The sequence below is a fragment of the Salvelinus fontinalis genome, unplaced genomic scaffold (genome assembly GCF_029448725.1).
Source record: "Salvelinus fontinalis isolate EN_2023a unplaced genomic scaffold, ASM2944872v1 scaffold_0311, whole genome shotgun sequence".
NCBI classification, from domain to species: domain Eukaryota; kingdom Metazoa; phylum Chordata; class Actinopteri; order Salmoniformes; family Salmonidae; genus Salvelinus; species Salvelinus fontinalis.
This window is the reverse complement of record NW_026600520.1, coordinates 161,248-186,522: the sequence shown is the minus strand read 5'-3', so window position 1 is coordinate 186,522 and position 25,275 is coordinate 161,248. Positions and strand designations below refer to the sequence as shown.

The 25,275-nt window shown below is 42.6% G+C and overlaps 1 protein-coding gene across 1 annotated transcript in view; it reads left to right on the top strand.

Moving 5' to 3' along the window:
* LOC129845462 (basic proline-rich protein-like) overlaps positions 1-17,172 on the top strand; it is a 28,297-nt gene extending 11,125 nt beyond the window's left edge. The window contains exon 2 of the mRNA XM_055913407.1: positions 11,376-17,172. The gene's annotated coding sequence lies outside the window, so the exon portion shown is untranslated. The remainder of the gene's footprint in view (positions 1-11,375) is intronic.
* The last annotated feature ends 8,103 nt before the right edge of the window (positions 17,173-25,275 follow it).

The following is a 25,275-nucleotide window of genomic DNA, read 5'->3' as shown; positions in this document are numbered from 1 at the left end:
ACCACTACTACTAATGTTCTGATAATGTTCTGCATGTCAGCTGTTACCACTACTACTAAAATTCTGATAATGTCCTGCATGTCAGCTGCTACCACTACTACTAATGTTCTGATAATGTTCTGATAATGTTCTGCATGTCAGCTGCTACCACTACTACTAATGTTCTGATAATGTTCTGATAATGTTCTGCATGTCAGCTGTTACCACTACTACTAATGTTCTGATAATGTTCTGCATGTCAGCTACTACCACTACTACTAATGTTCTGATAATGTCCTGCATGTCAGCTGTTACCACTACTACTAATGTTCTGATAATGTTCTGATAATGTCCTGCATGTCAGCTGCTACCACTACTACTAATGTTCTGATAATGTCCTGCATGTCAGCTGCTACCACTACTACTAATGTTCTGATAATGTTCTGATAATGTCCTGCATGTCAGCTGTTACCACTACTACTAATGTTCTGATAATGTTCTGATAATGTTCTGCATGTCAGCTGCTACCACTACTACTAATGTTCTGATAATGTTCTGATAATGTTCTGCATGTCAGCTGCTACCACTACTACTAATGTTCTGATAATGTTCTGCATGTCAGCTGCTACCACTACTACTAATGTTCTGATAATGTTCTGATAATGTTCTGCATGTCAGCTGTTACCACTACTACTAATGTTCTGATAATGTTCTGCATGTCAGCTGTTACCACTACTACTAATGTTCTGATAATGTCCTGCATGTCAGCTGCTACCACTACTACTAATGTTCTGATAATGTTCTGATAATGTTCTGCATGTCAGCTGCTACCACTACTACTAATGTTCTGATAATGTTCTGATAATGTTCTGCATGTCAGCTGTTACCACTACTACTAATGTTCTGATAATGTTCTGCATGTCAGCTACTACCACTACTACTAATGTTCTGATAATGTCCTGCATGTCAGCTGTTACCACTACTACTAATGTTCTGATAATGTTCTGATAATGTCCTGCATGTCAGCTGCTACCACTACTACTAATGTTCTGATAATGTCCTGCATGTCAGCTGTTACCACTACTACTAATGTTCTGATAATGTTCTGATAATGTCCTGCATGTCAGCTGTTACCACTACTACTAATGTTCTAATAATGTTCTGCATGCCAGCTACTACCACTACTACTAATGTTCTGATAATGTCCTGCATGTCAGCTGCTACCACTACTACTAATGTTCCGATAATGTTCTGATAATGTCCTGCATGTCAGCTGTTACCACTACTACTAATGTTCTGATAATGTTCTGCATGTCAGCTGCTACCACTACTACTAATGTTCTGATAATGTTCTGATAATGTCCTGCATGTCAGCTGCTACCACTACTACTAATGTTCTGATAATGTTCTGCATGTCAGCTGCTACCACTACTACTAATGTTCTGATAATGTTCTGATAATGTTCTGCATGCCAGCTACTACCACTACTACTAATGTTCTGATAATGTTCTGCATGCCAGCTGTTACCACTACTACTAATGTTCTGATAATGTTCTGCATGTCAGCTGCTACCACTACTACTAATGTTCTGATAATGTTCTGATAATGTTCTGCATGTCAGCTGTTACCACTACTACTAATGTTCTGATAATGTTCTGCATGTCAGCTGTTACCACTACTACTAATGTTCTGATAATGTCCTGCATGTCAGCTGCTACCACTACTACTAATGTTCTGATAATGTTCTGATAATGTTCTGCATGTCAGCTGCTACCACTACTACTAATGTTCTGATAATGTTCTGATAATGTTCTGCATGTCAGCTACTACCACTACTACTAATGTTCTGATAATGTTCTGCATGTCAGCTGCTACCACTACTACTAATGTTCTGATAATGTTCTGCATGTCAGCTACTACCACTACTACTAATGTTCTGATAATGTTCTGCATGTCAGCTGCTACCACTACTACTAATGTTCTGATAATGTTCTGCATGTCAGGTGTTACCACTACTACTAATGTTCTGATAATGTTCTGCATGTCAGCTGCTACCACTACTACTAATGTTCCGATAATGTTCTGATAATGTCCTGCATGTCAGCTGTTACCACTACTACTAATGTTCTGATAATGTTCTGCATGTCAGCTGCTACCACTACTACTAATGTTCTGATAATGTTCTGATAATGTCCTGCATGTCAGCTGCTACCACTACTACTAATGTTCTGATAATGTTCTGATAATGTGCTGCATGTCAGCTGCTACCACTACTACTAATGTTCTGATAATGTTCGGATAATGTTCTGCATGTCAGCTGTTACCACTACTACTAATGTTCTGATAATGTTCTGCAAGTCAGCTGCTACCACTACTACTAATGTTCTGATAATGTTCTGATAATGTCCTGCATGTCAGCTGCTACCACTACTACTAATGTTCTGATAATGTTCTGCATGTCAGCTGTTACCACTACTACTAATGTTCTGATAATGTTCTGATAATGTCCTGCATGTCAGCTGCTACCACTACTACTAATGTTCTGATAATGTCCTGCATGTCAGCTGTTACCACTACTACTAATGTTCTGATAATGTTCTGATAATGTTCTGCATGTCAGCTGCTACCACTACTACTAATGTTCTGATAATGTTCTGATAATGTCCTGCATGTCAGCTGCTACCACTACTACTAATGTTCTGATAATGTCCTGCATGTCAGCTGCTACCACTACTACTAATGTTCTGATAATGTTCTGCATGTCAGCTGCTACCACTACTACTAATGATCTGATAATGTTCTGATAATGTTCTGCATGTCAGCTTTTACCACTACTACTAATGTTCTGATAATGTCCTGCATGTCAGCTACTACCACTACTACTAATGTTCTGATAATGTCCTGCATGTCAGCTGCTACCACTACTACTAATGTTCTGATAATGTTCTGCATGTCAGCTGTTACCACTACTACTAATGTTCTGATAATGTTCTGCGTGTCAGCTGTTACCACAACTACTAATGTTCTGATAATGTTCTGATAATGTTCTGATAATGTCCTGCATGTCAGCTGCTACCACTACTACTAATGTTCTGATAATGTTCTGATAATGTTCTGCATGTCAGCTGCTACCACTACTACTGATGTTCTGATAATATTCTGATAATGTTCTGCATGTCAGCTGCTACCACTACTACTAATGTTCTGATAATGTTCTGCATGTCAGCTGTTACCACTACTACTAATGTTCTGATAATGTTCTGATAATGTTCTGTATGTCAGCTGCTACCACTACTACTAATGTTCTGATAATGTTCTGCATGTCAGCTGCTACCACTACTACTAATGTTCTGATAATGTTCTGATAATGTTCTGCATGTCAGCTGCTACCACTACTACTAATGTTCTGATAATGTTCTGCATGTCAGCTGTTACCACTACTACTAATGTTCTGATAATGTCCTGCATGTCAGCTGCTACCACTACTACTAATGTTCTGATAATGTTCTGATAATGTTCTGTATGTCAGCTGGTACAACTACTAGTAATGTTCTGATAATGTTCTGATAATGTCCTGCATGTCAGCTGTTACCACTACTACTAATGTTCTGATAATGTCCTGCATGTCAGCTGCTACCACTACTGCTAATGTTCTGATAATGTTCTGATAATGTTCTGCATGTCAGCTACTACCACTACTACTAATGTTCTGATAATGTTCTGCATGTCAGCTGCTACCACTACTACTAATGTTCTGATAATGTTCTGCATGTCAGCTACTACCACTACTACTAATGTTCTAATAATGTTCTGCATGTCAGCTGCTACCACTACTACTAATGTTCTGATAATGTTCTGCATGTCAGGTGTTACCACTACTACTAATGTTCTGATAATGTTCTGCATGTCAGCTGCTACCACTACTACTAATGTTCTGATAATGTTCTGCATGTCAGCTGTTACCACTACTACTAATGTTCTGATAATGTTCTGATAATGTCCTGCATGTCAGCTGCTACCACTACTACTAATGTTCTAATAATGTTCTGCATGTCAGCTGTTACCACTACTACTAATGTTCTGATAATGTCCTGCATGTCAGCTGCTACCACTACTACTAATGTTCCGATAATGTTCTGATAATGTCCTGCATGTCAGCTGTTACCACTACTACTAATGTTCTGATAATGTTCTGCATGTCAGCTGCTACCACTACTACTAATGTTCTGATAATGTTCTGATAATGTCCTGCATGTCAGCTGCTACCACTACTACTAATGTTCTGATAATGTTCTGATAATGTGCTGCATGTCAGCTGCTACCACTACTACTAATGTTCTGATAATGTTCGGATAATGTTCTGCATGTCAGCTGTTACCACTACTACTAATGTTCTGATAATGTTCTGCAAGTCAGCTGCTACCACTACTACTAATGTTCTGATAATGTTCTGATAATGTTCTGCATGTCAGCTGTTACCACTACTACTAATGTTCTGATAATGTTCTGATAATGTCCTGCATGTCAGCTGCTACCACTACTACTAATGTTCTGATAATGTCCTGCATGTCAGCTGTTACCACTACTACTAATGTTCTGATAATGTTCTGATAATGTTCTGCATGTCAGCTGCTACCACTACTACTAATGTTCTGATAATGTTCTGATAATGTCCTGCATGTCAGCTGCTACCACTACTACTAATGTTCTGATAATGTCCTGCATGTCAGCTGCTACCACTACTACTAATGTTCTGATAATGTTCTGCATGTCAGCTGCTACCACTACTACTAATGATCTGATAATGTTCTGATAATGTTCTGCATGTCAGCTTTTACCACTACTGCTAATGTTCTGATAATGTTCTGATAATGTCCTGCATGTCAGCTACTACCACTACTACTAATATTCTGATAATGTCCTGCATGTCAGCTGCTACCACTACTACTAATGTTCTGATAATGTTCTGCATGTCAGCTGTTACCACTACTACTAATGTTCTGATAATGTTCTGCGTGTCAGCTGTTACCACAACTACTAATGTTCTGATAATGTTCTGATAATGTTCTGATAATGTCCTGCATGTCAGCTGCTACCACTACTACTAATATTCTGATAATGTTCTGATAATGTTCTGCATGTCAGCTGCTACCACTACTACTGATGTTCTGATAATGTTCTGATAATGTTCTGCATGTCAGCTGCTACCACTACTACTAATGTTCTGATAATGTTCTGCATGTCAGCTGTTACCACTACTACTAATGTTCTGATAATGTTCTGTATGTCAGCTGCTACCACTACTACTAATGTTCTGATAATGTTCTGCATGTCAGCTGCTACCACTACTACTAATGTTCTGATAATGTTCTGATAATGTTCTGCATGTCAGCTGCTACCACTACTACTAATGTTCTGATAATGTTCTGCATGTCAGCTGTTACCACTACTACTAATGTTCTGATAATGTCCTGCATGTCAGCTGCTACCACTACTACTAATGTTCTGATAATGTTCTGATAATGTTCTGTATGTCAGCTGGTACAACTACTACTAATGTTCTGATAATGTTCTGATAATGTCCTGCATGTCAGCTGTTACCACTACTACTAATGTTCTGATAATGTCCTGCATGTCAGCTGCTACCACTACTACTAATGTTCTGATAATGTTCTGATAATGTTCTGCAAGTCAGCTGCTACCACTATTACTAATGTTCTGATAATGTCCTGCATGTCAGCTGCTACCACTACTACTAATTTTCTGATAATGTTCTGATAATGTTCTGCATGTCAGCTGTTACCACTACTACTAATGTTCTGATAATGTTCTGATAATGTTCTGCATGTCAGCTGCTACCACTACTACTAATGTTCTGATAATGTTCTGCATGTCAGCTGCTACCACTACTACTAATGTTCCGATAATGTCCTGCATGTCAGCTGCTACCACTACTACTAATGTTCTGATAATGTCAGCTACTACCACTACTACTAATGTTCCGATAATGTCCTGCATGTCAGCTGCTACCACTACTACTAATGTTCTGATAATGTTCTGATAATGTCCTGCATGTCAGCTGCTACCACTACTACTAATGTTCTGATAATGTTCTGCATGTCAGCTGCTACCACTACTACTAATGTTCTGATAATGTTCTGATAATGTTCTGCATGTCAGCTGCTACCACTACTACTAATGTTCTGATAATGTTCTGCATGTCAGCTGTTACCACTACTACTAATGTTCTGATAATGTCCTGCATGTCAGCTGCTACCACTACTACTAATGTTCAGATAATGTCCTGCATGTCAGCTGCTACCACTACTACTAATGTTCCGATAATGTCCTGCATGTCAGCTGCTACCACTACTACTAATGTTCTGATAATGTTCTGATAATGTCCTGCATGTCAGCTGCTACCACTACTACTAATGTTCTGATAATGTTCTGCATGTCAGCTGCTACCACTACTACTAATGTTCTGATAATGTTCTGCATGTCAGCTGCTACCACTACTACTAATGTTCTGATAATGTTCTGATAATGTTCTGCATGTCAGCTGTTACCACTACTACTAATGTTCTGATAATGTTCTGTATGTCAGCTGCTACCACTACTACTAATGTTCTGATAATGTTCTGCATGTCAGCTGCTACCACTACTACTAATGTTCTGATAATGTCCTGCATGTCAGCTGCTACCACAACTACTAATGTTCTGATAATGTCCTGAATGTCAGCTACTACCACTACTACTAATGTTCTGATAATGTCCTGCATGTCAGCTGCTACCACTACTACTAATGTTCTGATAATGTTCTGCATGTCAGCTGCTACCACTACTACTAATGTTCTGATAATGTCCTGCATGTCAGCTGCTACCACTACTACTAATGTTCTGATAATGTCCTGCATGTCAGCTGCTACCACTACTACTAATGTTCTGATAATGTCCTGCATGTCAGCTACTACCACTACTACTAATGTTCTGATAATGTCCTGCATGTCAGCTGCTACCACTACTACTATTGTTCTGATAATGTCCTGCATGTCAGCTGCTACCACTACTACTAATGTTCTGATAATGTTCTGCATGTCAGCTGCTACCACTACTACTAATGTTCTGCTAATGTTCTGCTAATGTTCTGCATGTCAGCTGATACCACTACTACTAATGTTCTGATAATGTCCTGCATGTCAGCTGCTACCACTACTACTAATGTTCTGATAATGTCCTGCATGTCAGCTGCTACCACTACTACTAATGTTCTGATAATGTCCTGCATGTCAGCTACTACCACTACTACTAATGTTCTGATAATGTCCTGCATGTCAGCTGCTACCACTACTACTATTGTTCTGATAATGTCCTGCATGTCAGCTGCTACCACTACTACTAATGTTCTGATAATGTTCTGCATGTCAGCTGCTACCACTACTACTAATGTTCTGATAATGTTCTGCATGTCAGCTGCTACCACTACTACTAATGTTCTGATAATGTCCTGCATGTCAGCTGCTACCACTACTACTAATGTTCTGATAATGTTCTGATAATGTTCTGCATGTCAGCTGTTACCACTACTACTAATGTTCTGATAATGTTCTGATAATGTCCTGCATGTCAGCTGCTACCACTACTACTAATGTTCCGATAATGTCCTGCATGTCAGCTGCTACCACTACTACTAATGTTCTGATAATGTTCTGATAATGTCCTGCATGTCAGCTGCTACCACTACTACTAATGTTCTGATAATGTTCTGCATGTCAGCTGCTACCACTACTACTAATGTTCTGATAATGTTCTGCATGTCAGCTGCTACCACTACTACTAATGTTCTGATAATGTTCTGCATGTCAGCTGTTACCACTACTACTAATGTTCTGATAATGTTCTGTATGTCAGCTGCTACCACTACTACTAATGTTCTGATAATGTTCTGCATGTCAGCTGCTACCACTACTACTAATGTTCTGATAATGTCCTGCATGTCAGCTGCTACCACTACTACTAATGTTCTGATAATGTCCTGATAATGTCCTGCATGTCAGCTACTACCACTACTACTAATGTTCTGATAATGTCCTGCATGTCAGCTGCTACCACTACTACTAATGTTCTGATAATGTTCTGCATGTCAGCTGCTACCACTACTACTAATGTTCTGATAATGTTCTGATAATGTTCTGCATGTCAGCTACTACCACTACTACTAATGTTCTGATAATGTTCTGCATGTCAGCTGCTACCACTACTACTAATGTTCTGATAATGTCCTGCATGTCAGCTGCTACCACTACTACTAATGTTCTGATAATGTTCTGATAATATTCTGCATGTCAGCTGCTACCACTACTACTAATGTTCTGCTAATGTTCTGCTAATTCTGCATGTCAGCTGCTACCACTACTACTAATGTTCTGATAATGTCCTGCATGTCAGCTGCTACCACTACTACTAATGTTCTGATAATGTCCTGCATGTCAGCTGCTACCACTACTACTAATGTTCTGATAATGTCCTGCATGTCAGCTACTACCACTACTACTAATGTTCTGATAATGTCCTGCATGTCAGCTGCTACCACTACTACTATTGTTCTGATAATGTCCTGCATGTCAGCTGCTACCACTACTACTAATGTTCTGATAATGTTCTGCATGTCAGCTGCTACCACTACTACTAATGTTCTGATAATGTCCTGCATGTCAGCTGCTACCACTACTACTAATGTTCTGATAATGTCCTGCATGTCAGCTGCTACCACTACTACTAATGTTCTGATAATGTTCTGATAATGTTCTGCATGTCAGCTGTTACCACTACTACTAATGTTCTGATAATGTTCTGCATGTCAGCTGTTACCACTACTACTAATGTTCTGATAATGTTCTGATAATGTTCTGCATGTCAGCTGCTACCACTACTACTAATGTTCTGATAATGTCCTGCATGTCAGCTGCTACCACTACTACTAATGTTCTGATAATGTTCTGATAATGTTATGCATGTCAGCTGTTACCAGTACTACTAATGTTCTGATAATGTTCTGATAATGTTCTGCATGTCAGCTGCTACCACTACTACTAATGTTCTGATAATGTTCTGCATGTCAGCTGTTACCACTACTACTAATGTTCTGATAATGTTCTGATAATGTTCTGCAAGTCAGCTGCTACCACTATTACTAATGTTCTGATAATGTTCTGATAATGTCCTGCATGTCAGCTGCTACCACTACTACTAATGTTCTGATAATGTTCTGATAATGTTCTGCATGTCAGCTGTTACCACTACTACTAATGTTCTGATAATGTTCTGATAATGTTCTACATGTCAGCTGCTACCACTACTACTAATGTTCTGATAATGTCCTGCATGTCAGCTGCTACCACTACTACTAATGTTCTGATAATGTCCTGCATGCCAGCTACTACCACTACTACTAATGTTCTGATAATGTCCTGCATGTCAGCTGTTACCACTACTACTAATGTTCTGATAATGTCCTGCATGTCAGCTGCTACCACTACTACTAATGTTCTGATAATGTCCTGCATGCCAGCTACTACCACTACTACTAATGTTCTGATAATGTTCTGATAATGTTCTGCATGTCAGCTCTTACCACTACTACTAATATTCTGATAATGTTCTGCATGTCAGCTGTTACCACTACTACTAATGTTCTGATAATGTTCTGCATGTCAGCTGCTACCACTACTACTAATGTTCTGATAATGTTCTGAATGTCAGCTGCTACCACTACTACTAATGTTCTGATAATGTCCTGCATGTCAGCTGTTACCACTACTACTAATGTTCTGATAATGTCCTGCATGTCAGCTGCTACCACTACTACTAATGTTCTGATAATGTTCTGCATGTCAGCTGCTACCACTACTACTAATGTTCTGATAATGTTCTGATAATGTTCTGCATGTCAGCTGCTACCACTACTACTAATGTTCTGATAATGTTCTGATAATGTCCTGCATGTCAGCTGCTACCACTACTACTAATGTTCTGATAATGTTCTGATAATGTCCTGCATGTCAGCTGCTACCACTACTACTAATGTTCTGATAATGTCCTGCATGTCAGCTGTTACCACTACTACTAATGTTCTGATAATGTTCTGCATGTCAGCTGCTACCACTACTACTAATGTTCTGATAATGTTCTGATAATGTGCTGCATGTCAGCTGCTACCACTACTACTAATGTTCTGATAATGTCCTGCATGTCAGCTGCTACCACTACTACTAATGTTCTGATAATGTTCTGATAATGTTCTGCATGTCAGCTGTTACCACTACTACTAATGTTCTAATCATCATTCTCCCTCTCTAACCCTCAGTTCCTCTAGTCTCCATCAGACTCCCTCTGTGACCCTCAACCCCTCTTTTCTCCATCAGTCTCCCTCTGTGACCCTCAACCCTTCTAGTCTCTATCATTCTTCCTCTCTAACCCTAAGACCATCCACTCTTCCTCTGTAACCCTCAGCCCCTCTAGTCTCCATAAGCTTCCCTTCCTGTACATCAGTCTCCATCAGCGTCCCTCGATGGCCCTCAGCCCCTCTAGTCTCGTCTACGTCGTCAGCCTGCTCTCTGCTTCTCATGTTTCAACCTCCCTCAGCCATACAACAGGACCCTCAGCCATAAAGCAGGACCCTCAGCCTAAAACACTCCCTCCTTGGTCCTAACCCTCAGTCCTAAAACACTCCCTCCTTGGTCCTAACCCCCAGTCCTAAAACACTCCCTCCTTGGTCCTAACCCTCAGTCATAAAACACTCCCACCCTGGTCCTAACCCTCAGTCCTAAAACACTCCCTCCTTGGTCCTAACCCCCAGTCCTAAAACACTCCCTCCCTGGTCCTAACCCTCAGTCCTATAACACTCCCTCCTTGGTCCTAACCCCCAGTCCTAAAACACTCCCTCCTTGGTCCTAACCCCCAGTCCTAAAACACTCCCTCCTTGGTCTTAACCCCCAGTCCTAAAACACTCCCTCCTTGGTCCTAACCCCCAGTCCTAAAACACTCCCTCCTTGGTCCTAACCCTCAGTCCTATAACACTCCCTCCTTGGTCCTAACCCTCAGTCCTAAAACACTCCCTCCCTGGTCCTAACCCCCAGTCCTAAAACACTCCCTCCCTGGTCCTAACCCTCAGTCCTATAACACTCCCTCCTTGGTCCTAACCCTCAGTCCTAAAACACTCCCTCCTTGGTCCTAACCCTCAGTCCTAAAACACTCCCTCCTTGGTCCTAACCCTCAGTCCTAAAACACTCCCTCCTTGGTCCTAACCCTCATTCCTAAAACACTCCCTCCTTGGTCCTAACCCTCAGTCCCACAGCAGGACAGCCTGTCTCTAACTGTCACTGTCTCTTTTTAAGGTGGGAGCTGAACGCCATGACCACCAACAGTAACATCAGCAGACCTATCTTCTCCTCTCACGGCTAATCTGGACTGGACCCAGAGCTACCACAGTACCAGAACACCAGGGCTGAACTGACCCAGAGATACCACAGTACCAGAACACCAGGGCTGAACTGACCCAGAGATACCACAGTACCAGAACACCAGGGCTGAACTGACCCAGAGATACCACAGTACCAGAACACCAGGGCTGAACTGACCCAGAGATACCACAGTACCAGAACACCAGGGCTGAACTGACCCAGAGATACCACAGTACCAGAACACCAGGGCTGAACTGACCCAGAGATACCACAGTACCAGAACACCAGGGCTGAACTGACCCAGAGATACCACAGTACCAGGGCTGAACTGACCCAGAGATACCACAGTACCAGGGCTGAACTGACCCAGAGATACCACAGTACCAGGGCTGAACTGACCCAGAGCTAGCTGGGCTGTCATAGTACCAGAAGATGATCCACCTTCTGAGCTGGCCTTTGACACTACTAGAACCAGGCAGAGAACCCTACGGTCAGACCTTAACCAACAGCACAGAGCTCCAGCAGTATCAGGGCTGACTCCACCAGAACCTTAACGCTCTGAAGTCCTGTCAGTAAAACCATGTTTCTCTTAGTTCTAGATCAGAACCTGTCTGGTTGTCCTAGGTCTGGTTCTCTACCTGCCAGGGCTGTTTGAATCTACTGGACCTGAAGACCTGTCTGCCTGTCTGTTTTTACAGGAACATTTTGTTCTGGTCTAGATTGGAGTTTTCTTCTCCCTTGGTTTGTCTATCTATCGCTCTTTTTCTCTCGCTCTCTCTCTTCTCTTGTTGTCCTGCCTGGACACTATCAGGAGGGGGTTGTACTGGTGCTGAATGGTGCTTTAGTATCTGGGTTTGTGTTGCTCTATTACAACTCAATGTGAATCACTTTGATTGTTTTACCACTATTACAATGAGCAGAACATTTTCTCCCTGAATGTTTTACCACTATTACAATGAGCAGAACATTTTCTCCCTGAATGTTTTACCACTATTACAATGAGCAGAACATTCTCCACTCAACACTGATTTGTCTTCTTTGAAAGAGTTGCAGAAGTGAATGCTGACATTTTGACATTTAGTTTTCTCTGCTCCGTTCTCTCTCTTGACTGATCAAATGTCTGTGATGATTACCATGTATTTAAAGGGGCAATGCAGGGTTCCTAAAACAGGAAAGTGGTCCCCCCCCACCACTGGTTTTGTTTAACAGCTCATCAGGGACAGAAGCTCTGAATGTCCTGAGTGGATAACTAACCTCTCTCTGTGGAAGTGAAAGACGTGACACCCCGCTGTACCAGCTGAGAGAAAGCCTCCAGAATGCATCCGTCACAGCCAACCACCACAGAACCCGGCTGTGCTGCTCACTGCTTACAGCTGACACTAGACGTTAGAATAAGCTTAACAAGTTCCATCTCCTGGTTAGTCTTTAACTGTCACTCATGCAACAGGTGAAGATTTTGATGAAGATTTTTTACCTTCAGCCCCTGCTGGTCAATACCCTACCTGACTATATTATACCCTACCTGACCATCCTACCTGACCACCCTCCACCCTACCTGACCACCCTACCTGACCCTATTATACCCTACCTGACCACCCTCCACCCTACCTGACCACCCTACCTGACCCTATTATACCCTACCTGACCACCCTCCACCCTACCTGACCACCCTACCTGACCCTATTATACCCTACCTGACCACCCTCCACCCTACCTGACCACCCTACCTGACCACCCTACCTGACCACCCTCCACCCTACCTGACCACCCTCCACCCTACCTGACCACCCTACCTGACCACCCTACCTGACCACCCTCCACCCTACCTGACCACCCTCCACCCTACCTGACCACCCTACCTGACCACCCTCCACCCTACCTGACCACCCTCCACCCTACCTGACCACCCTACCTGACCACCCTACCTGACCACCCTACCTGACCACCCTCCACCCTACCTGACCACCCTCCACCCTACCTGACCACCCTACCTGACCACCCTCCACCCTACCTGACCACCCTCCACCCTACCTGACCACCCTACCTGACCACCCTACCTGACCACCCTACCTGACCACCCTACCTGACCACCCTCCTCCCTACCTGACCACCCTACCTGACCACCCTCCACCCTACCTGACCACCCCCCACCCTACCTGACCACCCTCCACCCTACCTGACCACCCTCCACCCTACCTGACCACCCCCCACCCTACCTGACCACCCTACCTGACCACCCTCCACCCTACCTGACCACCCTCCACCCTACCTGGCCACCCTCCACCCTACCTGACCACCCTACCTGACCACCCTCCACCCTACCTGACCACCCTACCTGACCACCCTACCTGACCACCCTACCTGACCACCCTCCACCCTACCTGACCACCCTCCACCCTACCTGACCACCCTACCTGACCACCCTCCACCCTACCTGACCACCCTCCACCCTACCTGACCACCCTCCACCCTACCTGACCACCCTACCTGACCACCCTCCACCCTACCTGACCACCCTACCTGGCCACCCTACCTGACCACCCTCCACCCTACCTGACCACCCTCCACCCTACCTGACCACCCTACCTGACCACCCTACCTGACCACCCTACTTGACCACCCTACCTGACCACCCTACCTGGCCACCCTACCTGACCACCCTCCACCCTACCTGACCACCCTCCACCCTACCTGACCATCCTACCTGACCCTATTATACCCTACCTGACCACCCTCCACCCTACCTGACCACCCTACCTGACCACCCTCCACCCTACCTGACCACCCTCCACCCTACCTGGCCACCCTACCTGACCACCCTCCACCCTACCCTCCACCCTACCTGACCACCCTCCACCCTACCTGACCACCCTCCACCCTACCTGACCACCCTCCCTGACCACCCTACACCCTACCTGACCACCCTCCACCCTACCTGACCACCCTACCTGACCACCCTACCTGGCCACCCTACCTGACCACCCTCCACCCTACCTGACCACCCTCCACCCTACCTGACCACCCTACCTGACCACCCTACACCCTACCTGACCACCCTCCACCCTACCTGACCACCCTCCACCCTACCTGACCACCCTACCTGACCACCCTACCTGACCACCCTACCTGACCACCCTCCACCCTACCTGACCACCCTCCACCCTACCTGACCACCCTACCTGACCACCCTCCACCCTACTTCTTTAGGTTTCATTGATTTATACCAAAGAAAACAAGTGACAGACAACAATACAGATGAACCCAATAATAAATGGTGTGCAGGTTGGAAGGGCTGGTTTAAGAACCACACCTCCCAAAAATAATATACAATACAGAAGTAGAACAATTAAGCAGATCACAAAACCTACTAATTATGAATGTACATACATACATACACATATACATACATATAGTTGTTTTGTTTAAATGTGCATGTCAGAGTTGTGCTATATGGAGGAGATCAGGCTGATCCCCAGTCTATATGGAGGAGATCGGGCTGATCCCCAGTCTATATGGAGGAGATCAGGCTGATCCCCAGTCTATATGGAGGAGATCAGGCTGATCCCCAGTCTATATGGAGGAGATCAGGCTGATCCCCAGTCTATATGGAGGAGATCAGGCTGATCCCCAGTCTATATGGAGGAGATCAGGCTGATCCCCAGGCTATATGGAGGAGATCAGGCTGATCCCCAGTCTATATGGAGGAGATCAGGCTGATCCCCAGGCTATATGGAGGAGATCAGGCTGATCCCCAGGCTATATGGAGGAGATCAGGCTGCTCCCCAGTCTATATGGAGGAGATCAGGCTGATCCCCAGTCTATGTGGAGGAGAGCAGGCTGATCCCCAGTCTATATGGATGAGATCAGGCTGATCCCCAGTCTATATGGAGATTACTGAGTAGTTTGGTTCATCAGGCTGATCCCCAGTCTTCATGGAGGAGATTACTGAGTAGTTTGGTTCATCCGGCTGATCCCCAGTCTATATGGAGGAGATTAATGAGTAGTTTGGTTCATCCGGCTGATCCCCAGTCTTCATGGAGGAGATTACTGAGTAGTTTGGTTCATCAGGCTGACCTCCAGTCTTCATGGAGGAGATTACTGAGTAGTTTGGTTCATCAGGCTGACCCCCAGTCTTCATGGAGGAGATTACTGAGTAGTTTGGTTCATCAGGCTGATCCCCAGTCTTCATGGAGGAGATTATTGAGTAGTTTGGTTCATCAGGCTGACCCCCAGTCTATATGGAGGAGATTAGTGAGTAGTTTGGTTCATCAGGCTGACCTCCAGTCTTCATGGAGGAGATTACTGAGTAGTTTGGTTCATCAGGCTGACCTCCAGTCTATATGGAGGAGATTACTGAGTAGTTTGGTTCATCAGGCTGACCTCCAGTCTTCATGGAGGAGATTACTGAGTAGTTTGGTTCATCAGGCTGATCCCCAGTCTTCATGGAGGAGATTATTGAGTAGTTTGGTTCATCAGGCTGACCCCCAGTCTTCATGGAGGAGATTAGTGAGTAGTTTGGTTCATCAGGCTGACCCCCAGTCTATATGGAGGAGATTACTGAGTAGTTTGGTTCATCAGGCTGACCCCCAGTCTTCATGGAGGAGATTACTGAGTAGTTTGGTTCATCAGGCTGATCCCCAGTCTTCATGGAGGAGATTACTGAGTAGTTTGGTTCATCAGGCTGATCCCCAGTCTTCATGGAGGAGATTACTGAGTAGTTTGGTTCATCAGGCTGACCCCCAGTCTTCATGGAGGAGATTACTGAGTAGTTTGGTTCATCAGGCTGACCCCAAGTCTTCATGGAGATTACTGAGTAGTTTGGTTCATCAGGCTGACCTCCGGTCTTCATGGAGGAGATTACTGAGTAGTTTGGTTCATCAGGCTGATCCCCAGTCTTCATGGAGGACATTACTGAGTAGTTTGGTTCATCAGGCTGATCCCCAGTCTTCACTTGAAGTTATTGAGGGATGATGGTGTTTTGGCAATGTGAAGATAAGAATTCCAGAGTATGGTACCTCTATCTGATAGAGAATTGACTAAATGAGATGCGACAGTGGGGAGGTTGAACGTTATCGCTGTGTTATATAGATGGATTTCAGAATTAACCTGGAAGAATCCATTGAAGGGTTTAGGTAAACTGGGATCTGGAAGAATCCATTGAAGGGTTTAGGTAAACTGTCTGGGATCTGGAAGAATCCACTGAAGGGTTTAGGTAAACTGTCTGGGATCTGGAAGAAACCATTGAAGGGTTTAGGTAAACTGGGATCTGGAAGAATCCATTGAAGGGTTTAGGTAAACTGGGATCTGGAAGAATCCATTGAAGGGTTTAGGTAAACTGGGATCTGGAAGAATCCATTGAAGGGTTTAAGTAAACTGTCTGGGAGAGTATTGATGAAAGTGCATAATTGGCGTACATTAATGTCCTAAATAGACAAGATATTGAGTTTCTTAAACAAAGGTGCAGATGGAGCCAGGTAATTAGAGGAGGTGGCTAGTCTTGTAGATTTATTTTGTATGATGAGTAATTTGTGTAGGTAGAAGGCATATCTACTGGCCCAGACAATATTACAATAAATGAGATATGGGTAAATGAAGCTCTAGTATAGAGTTAGGAGGCCTGATGAACCAAACCACTCATCTATCTGATATCAACACACTTCATCACTTTACTGCAGACTGAATGGGATCTTTCCAGGATAACTGTTCATCTATTAAAACTCAGAGGAATCTAGTGGATGTGACGTGTTCCATTTCATTCCAACCAATTGAGATTCTGGCTCTTTTTTTAACAATATTTCTTATTCTTACTGGTGAATACAATAATGTAGGATTTTTTAACATGTAAAGATGAATTGTGTATTTGGAACCATTCAGAAAATTTGTCAATGCCTGAGTGAGCTTTATTAATTAGTGATTCAAAATTATTGTGTTATAAAATCTAATTGGTGTCATCAGCAAAGACAATGAGAAGTACAGTAGAAGACACAGCAGTAAGGTTATTGATATAGATTAGTATGGAATGCTAGAAGACACAGCAACAAGGATATAGATTAGTATGGAATGGTAGAAGACACAGCAGTCAGGTTATTGATATAGATTAGTATGGAATGGTAGAAGACACAGCAACAAGGTTATTGATATAGATTAGTATGGAAAGATAGAAGACACAGCAACAAGGTTATTGATATAGATTAGTTTGGAATGGTAGAAGACACAGCAGTCAGGTTATTGATATAGATTAGTATGGAATGGTAGAAGACACAGCAGTAAGGTTATTGATATAGATTAGTAAGGAATGGTAGAAGACACAGCAGTCAGGTTATTGATATAGATTAGTATGGAATGGTAGAAGACACAGCAACAAGGTTATTGATATAGATTAGTATGGAAAGATAGAAGACACAGCAACAAGGATATAGATTAGTATGGAATGGTAGAAGACACAGCAGTCAGGTTATTGATATAGATTAGTATGGAATGGTAGAAGACACAGCAACAAGGTTATTGATATAGATTAGTATGGAAAGATAGAAGACACAGCAACAAGGTTATTGATATAGATTAGTTTGGAATGGTAGAAGACACAGCAGTCAGGTTATTGATATAGATTAGTATGGAATGGTAGAAGACACAGCAGTAAGGTTATTGATATAGATTAGTAAGGAATGGTAGAAGACACAGCAGTAAGGTTATTGATATAGATTAGTATGGAATGGTAGAAGACACAGCAGTAAGGTTATTGATATAGATTAGTATGGAATGGTAGAAGACACAGCAACAAGGTTATTGATATAGATTAGTATGGAATGGTAGAAGACACAGCAGTCAGGTTATTGATATAGATTAGTATGGAATGGTAGAAGACACAGCAACAAGGTTATTGATATAGATTAGTATGGAATGGTAGAAGACACAGCAGTCAGGTTATTGATATAGATTAGTAAGGAATGGTAGAAGACACAGCAACAAGGTTATTGATATAGATTAGTATGGAATGGTGGAAGACACAGCAGTAAGGTTATTGATATAGATTAGTAAGGAATGGTAGAAGACACAGCAGTCAGGTTATTGATATAGATTAGTATGGAATGGTAGAAGACACAGCAAAATCAGACGAAACCTCAGGAAAAAAATTGAGACCTACAAAAACCTGGTTCATCCTTGAGAGCAATTTCCAAACGGCTGAAGGTACCACGTTCATCTGTACAAACAATAGTATGCAAGTTTAAACACCATGGGGCCACACAGCCGTCATACCGCTCAGGAAGGAGACGCATGCTGTCTCCTAGAGATGAACGTACTTTGGTGCAAAAAGTGCAAATCAATCCCAGAACAACAGCAAATGACCTTGTGAAGATGCTGGAGGAAACAGGTACAAAAGTATCTATGTCCTTTGGTCTGATGAAACAATAATACAACTGTTTGGCCATAATGACCATCGTTATGTTTGGAGGAAAAAGGGGGAGGCTTGCAAGCCCATCCCAACCGTGAAGCAAGGGGGTAGCAGCATCATGTTGAGGAGGTGCTTTGCTGCAGGAGGGACTGGTGCACTTCACAAAATAGATGGCATCAGGATGGAGGAAAATGATGTGGATATATTGAAGCAACATCTCAAGACATCAGTCAGGAAGTTAAAGCTTGGTCGCCAATGGGTCTTCCAAATGGACAATGACCACAAGCATACTTTCAAAGTTTTGGCAAAATGGCTTAAGGACAACAAAGTCAAGGTATTGTAGTGGCCATCACAAAACCCTGACCTCAACCCCATCGAAAAGTTGTGGGCAGAACTGGAAAAGCGTGTGCGAACAAGGAGGCCTACAAACCTGACTCAGTTACACCAGGTCTGTCAGGAGGAATGAGCCAAAATTCACTCAACTTATTGTGGTAAGCTTGTACGCCCAAGTTAAACCATTTAAAGGCAATGCTTCCAAATACTAATTGAGTGTATGTAAACTTCTAACCCACTGGGGATATGATGAAAGAAATTAAAGCTGAAATAAATGATTCTGTCTTCTATTATTCTGACATTTCACATTCTTACAATAAAGTGGTGATCCTAACTGACCAAGACAGGGAATGTTTCATTGTTGTTGAATGTTTGCTCTTACTCAAACACAAGCAAAGATGTATTCTTTGGAGACGGGACTGAGACAGGTAATGGTGGACTAAGACAGGTAATGGTGGACTGAGACAGGTAATGGTGGACTGAGACAGGTAATGGCGGGACTGAGACAGGTAATGGTGGACTGAGACAGGTAATGGAGGGACTGAGACAGGTAATGGTGGACTGAGACAGGTAATGGCGGGACTGAGACAGGTAATGGTGGACTGAGACAGGTAATGGAGGGACTGAGACAGGTAATGGAGGGACTGAGACAGGTAATGGTGGACTGAGACATGTAATGGTGGACTGAGACAGGTAATGGCGGGACTGAGACAGGTAATGATGGACTGAGACAGGTAATGGCGGGACTGAGACAGGTAATGGCGGGACTGAGACAGGTAATGGCGGGACTGAGACAGGTAATGGTGGACTGAGACAGGTAATGGCGGGACTGAGACAGGTAATGGCGGGACTGAGACAGGTAATGGCGGGACTGAGACAGGTAATGGCGAGACTGAGACAGGTAATGGCGGGACTGAGACAGGTAATGGCGGGACTGAGACAGGTAATGGCGGGACTGAGACAGGTAATGGCGGGACTGAGACAGGTAATGGCGGGACTGAGACAGGTAATGGCGGGACTGAGACAGGTAATGGCGGGACTGAGACAGGTAATGGCGGGACTGAGACAGGTAATGGCGGGACTGAGACAGGTAATGGCGAGACTGAGACAGGTAATGGTGGACTGAGACAGGTAATGGCGGGACTGAGACAGGTAATGGTGGACTGAAATGAAGGTATGTAGAGCACCTCAAGATAAAAACGTAATATTCAATATCGGAACGTTAGACTAAAATATTAGTGCTAAACAATCTGGTGGGTGATAACTTTCAATCTGGATAATAACACAAAACAAATCTTAAGACGAGAGACATTTATCGACAAATATTACGAAGACAAGCAACATCCAAACATGACGGAGAGTAAGATAGGGGAACTGATTTCAAAACGCAAACGTGACTCTTCTACAGACACTGATGATTTAATATTTTCACCACCGGGAATGGTAAAGGTCGAAACCGATCTGTTAAAATCAATAAATGACATACTGGGTATACTTGAATTAGTCAGTAACGATATAAAAGAGTTGAAGGTAAGCCTCAAGATAAGTGATGGAAATAATAATAATAAGGGAATAGAAATCCGTGGCTTAAAAACTAAGGTGTCATTGTACGCTGTTGATTCATGTTTTCTTTTAAAGCCACAATTAGAATCTCCACCTCTTAGAGGATCTAGATACTTTTGCTATCCTCTTTGGATTAAAAACAAATTATGATAAGTGTGATAAGTATGACAAATTACATTACCATGTAGTTTACCAATTAAATGGTCTGACGGAGATGTGGACATACTCGGTATACAAATCCCAAAAGAAAGAAATGATCTCACTCCCCAAAAAATGGATAGTAATTTAGCAAAAATAGATAAGATCTTGCTACCACGGAAAGGAAAATACCTGTCTATTTGTGGAAAAATCACACTGATTAACTCTAGTCATATCACAGTTTACCTATTTGCTTATGGTTTTGCCTACACCTAGTGACCTGCATTTTAAATTATATGAACAAAAAATATTCCATTTTATTTGGAACGGCAAGCCAGACAAAATTAAAAGGGCCTATTTATATAACGAATATGAATTCGGAGGGCAGAAATGATTTAATATTAAAGCATTAGACCTCTCACTAAAGGCATCAGTCATACAAAAGTTATACTTAAATCCAAACTGGTTCTCTAGTAAATTGGTACGAATGTCTCATCCTATGTTCAAGAAGGGCCTTTTTCCCTTTATTCAGATTACAACTGCTCACTTTCAGTTGTTTGAAAAGGAAATAATCTCCAAAAAATCCTTATTTTTTAAACAAGACTTAGAACGTTGGTTGCAATTTCAGTTTAATCCACCTGAAAAGACAAATAATACCACAAATATTGTGGTTAACACAGACATATGGAAATGTCTGCTCTACCCAAAATTACCACCAATTAATTGCAGCATTACCACAAAAATGGAAGAGGCAAGTGGAAGGGGATAAAAGTAAGGAACTTGTTTGTCGGCCTTATATTAAAGAACATAAATGGTTAAAGAAAAGTGTGATAAATAAAAACATATACCAATTTCATTTAAGGACCAAAAACTTACAGCTGTGCCATATGAATTGCAAAATAGTTGGGAAGAGATTTTCGATGTACCCATTCCATGGCACATGGTTTATGAATTGATACGCAAAACAACGCCGGATTCAAAACTTCTATTTTTTTTAATTTAAATTACTATAAAAAATTATTGCAACCAATAGAATGTTATATATTGTAACGTCCTGACCAGAGTTCTTATGTGTTTTGCTTGTTTAGTGTTGGTCAGGACGTGAGCTGGGTGGGAATTCTATGTTGTGTGTCTAGTTCGTCTGTTTCTGTGTTCAGCCTAATATGGTTCTCAATCAGAGACAGCTGTCAATCGTTGTCCCTGATTGAGAATCATATATAGGTGGCTTGTTTTGTGTTGGGGATTGTGGGTGGTTGTTTCCTGTCTCTGTGTTTTGTCTGCACCAGCTAGGACTGTGACGGTTAGTTTGTTTTGTCATTTTGTAGAGTGTCTTGTTTTGTGTTTATTAAATAATGGAAAATTACCACGCTGCACATTGGTCCTCGGATCCTTCTCACCTCTCCTCGTCTGAGGAGGAGGACGACTTAGACTGCCGTTACGTATATATGGGGGATACAATCTTCCCAGCTCTGCAGATTCTGCTGTGAGGAGACCGAGTCATTAGATCATTTATTTTGGTATTGTCCATATGTAGCTCGTTTTTGGTCACAGGTCCAGGAATGGCTGAAGAATTGCAACATTTGCCTAGAACTAACGCTGCAGATAGCAATACTGGATGATTTGAAAAGCCATAGTCAATCAATCAATAATATTATAATTATTTTAGCAAAAATGTTAATTTTTTATTTACAATCTGTAGATGCTATGAGAATAGAAAGGTTCAATAGTTTTGTGAAGCATCACAGCACAGTTGAAAAATATATGGCAAATAGAAATCCAAAATGGATGATGTTGAGAGATACAGTGGGGAGAACAAGTATTTGATACACTGCCGATTTTTCAGGTTTTCCTACTTACAAAGCATGTAGAGGTCTGTAATTTTTATCATAGGTACACTTCAACTGTGAGAGATGGAATCTAAAACAAAAATCCAGAAAATCACATTGTATGATTTTTAAGTAATTAATTTGCATTTTATTGCATGACATAATTATTTGATACATCAGAAAAGCAGAACTTAATATTTGGTACAGAAACCTTTGTTTGCAATTACAGAGATCATACGTTTCCTGTAGTTCTTGACCAGGTTTGCACACACTGCAGCAGGGATTTTGGCCCACTCCTCCATACAGACCTTCTCCAGATCCTTCAGGTTTCGGGGCTGTCGCTGGGCAATGCGGACTTTCAGCAGGGTTGATATCCTTGGCTTCATTAATATCTAACGGGTTAAAGGTCATGTTATCAGGGTTGGTATCGTTGGCTTCATTAATATCTAACGGGTTAAAGGTCATGTTATCAGGGTTGGTATCGTTGGCTTCATTAATATCTAACGGGTTAAAGGTCATGTTATCAGGGTTGGTATCGTTGGCTTCATTAACATCTAACGGGTTAAAGCTAATCTTCCTGGTGTTTATTATGGATCCCCATTAGTTCCTGCCAAGGCAGCAGCTACTCTTCCTGGGGTTTATTATGGATCCCCATTTGTTCCTGCCAAGGCAGCAGCTACTCTTCCTGGGGTTTATTATGGATCCCCATTAGTTCCTGCCAAGGCAGCAGCTACTCTTCCTGGGGTTTATTATGGATCCCCATTAGTTCCTGCCAAGGCAGCAGCTACTCTTCCTGGGGTTTATTATGGATCCCCATTAGTTCCTGCCAAGGCAGCAGCTACTCTTCCTGGGGTTTATTATGGATCCCCATTAGTTCCTACCAAGGCAGCAGCTACTCTTCCTGGGGTTTATTATGGATCACCATTAGTTCCTGTCAAGGCAGCAGCTTCTCTTCCTGGGGTTTATTATGGATCCCCATTAGTTCCTGCCAAGGCAGCAGCTACTCTTCCTGGGGTTTATTATGGATCCCCATTAGTTCCTGCCAAGGCAGCAGCTACTCTTCCTGGGGTTTATTATGGATCCCCATTAGTTCCTGCCAAGGCAGCAGCTACTCTTCCTGGGGTTTATTATGGATCCCCATTAGTTCCTGCCAAGGCAGCAGCTACTCTTCCTGGGGTCCAGCAAAATTAAGGCAGTTTATAAAATTTCAAAAACATTACAATACATGCATAGACTGTGTGCCCTCAGGCCCCTCCTCCACCACATATATACAGTACAAAATCCATGTGTACGTGTGTGTATAGTGCATATGCTACTGTGTGTGTATGGATGTGTCTGTGCCGATGTTTGTGTTGCTTCACAGTCCCCGCTGTTCCATAAGGTCTTTTTTTAAACGTTTTTTAAATTTGATTCTCCTGCTGCATCAGTTACCTGATGTGGAATAGAGTTCCATGTAGCCATGGCTCTATGTAGTACTTTGGAATAGAGTTCCATGTAGTCATGGCTCTATGTAGTACTGTGGAATAGAGTTCCATGTAGTCATGGCTCTATGTAGTACTGTGGAATAGAGTTCCATGTAGTCATGGCTCTATGTGGTACTGTAGAATAGAGTTCCATGTAGTCATGGCTCTATGTAGTACTGTGGAATAGAGTTCCATGTAGTCATGGCTCTATGTAGTACTGTGGAATAGAGTTCCATGTAGTCATGGCTCTATGTAGTACTGTGGAATAGAGTTCCATGTAGTCATGGCTCTATGTAGTACTGTGGGATAGAGTTCCATGTAGTCATGGCTCTATGTAGTACTGTGGAATAGAGTTCCATGTAGTCATGGCTCTATGTGGTACTGTAGAATAGAGTTCCATGTAGTCATGGCTCTATGTAGTACTGTGGAATAGAGTTCCATGTAGTCATGGCTCTATGTAGTACTGTGGAATAGAGTTCCATGTAGTCATGGCTCTATGTAGTACTGTGGAATAGAGTTCCATGTAGTCATGGCTCTATGTAGTACTGTGGAATAGAGTTCCATGTAGTCATGGCTCTATGTAGTACTGTGGAATAGAGTTCCATGTAGTCGTGGCTCTATGTAGTACTGTGGAATAGAGTTCCATGTAGTCATGGCTCTATGTAGTACTGTGGAATAGAGTTCCATGTAGTCATGGCTCTATGTAGTACTGTGTACCTCCCATAGTCTGTTCTGGACTTGGGGACAGTGAAGAGACCTCTGGTGGCATGTCTTGTGGGGTATGGATGGGTGTCTGAGCTGTGTGCCAGTAGTTTAGACAGACAGCTCGGTGCATTCAACATGTCAATACCTCTCATAAATACAAGCGGTGATGAAGTCAATCTCTCCTCCACTTTGAGAGATTTACATGCATATTATTAATATTAGCTCTCTGTGTACAGCCAAGGGTCAGCCAGGCTGCCCTGTTCTGAACCAATTGCAATTTTCACAAGTCTTTTTTTGTAGCACCTGACCACACGACTGAACAGTAGTCCAGGTGTGACAAGACTAGTCTGTAGGACCTTGTTGACAGTGTTAAGGCAGAGCATCGCTTTATTATAGACAGACTTCTCCCCATC